At 61.5% G+C, this 488-nt stretch overlaps 1 long non-coding RNA gene across 1 annotated transcript in view; it reads left to right on the forward strand.

Annotated features, from left to right (window-relative positions):
• LOC118158912 overlaps positions 1 to 227 on the forward strand; it is a 1,017-nt gene extending 790 nt beyond the window's left edge. The window contains exon 3 of the long non-coding RNA XR_004746937.1: positions 170 to 227. This is a non-coding gene — a long non-coding RNA (uncharacterized LOC118158912). The remainder of the gene's footprint in view (positions 1 to 169) is intronic.
• Positions 228 to 488: the final 261 nt, after the last annotated feature.

The following is a 488-nucleotide window of genomic DNA, read 5'->3' on the forward strand; positions in this document are numbered from 1 at the left end:
CATAGAGACTTTGGGTTGGCCATAGAGACCTTGGGAGGACCATAGAGGGGTTGGGAAGACCATAGAGACCTTGGGTTGACCATAGAGACCTTGGGAGGACCATAGAGAGGTGGGGAGGACCATAGAGAGGTTGGGATGACCATAAAGAGGTTGGGAGGACCATAGAGAGGTTGGGATGACCATAGAGACTTTGGGTTGGCCATAGAGACCTTGGGAGGACCATAGAGACGTTGGGCTGACCATAGAGACCCCCCGGGAGGTCTGGAGGCGGTGCCGGTGGGCGGGGCTTGCCGAGGCCCCGCCCCCACGCTGGCCCCCCCCCCCCCCCCCCAGCTTCCTGCCCAATCACGTGGCGGCGGTGGAGTCCTACCCGCAGAAGGCGTTCTGCGGCATCTTCTCCGACGACGGCAAGCTCTTCGTGTCCGCCTGCCAAGGTTTTGGGGCGAAAAATGGGGATTTGGGGAAAAAACGGGGGGCGGGGGGGCGTA

The sequence above is a fragment of the Oxyura jamaicensis genome, unplaced genomic scaffold (assembly GCF_011077185.1).
Source record: "Oxyura jamaicensis isolate SHBP4307 breed ruddy duck unplaced genomic scaffold, BPBGC_Ojam_1.0 oxyUn_random_OJ61266, whole genome shotgun sequence".
Lineage (NCBI taxonomy): Eukaryota > Metazoa > Chordata > Aves > Anseriformes > Anatidae > Oxyura > Oxyura jamaicensis.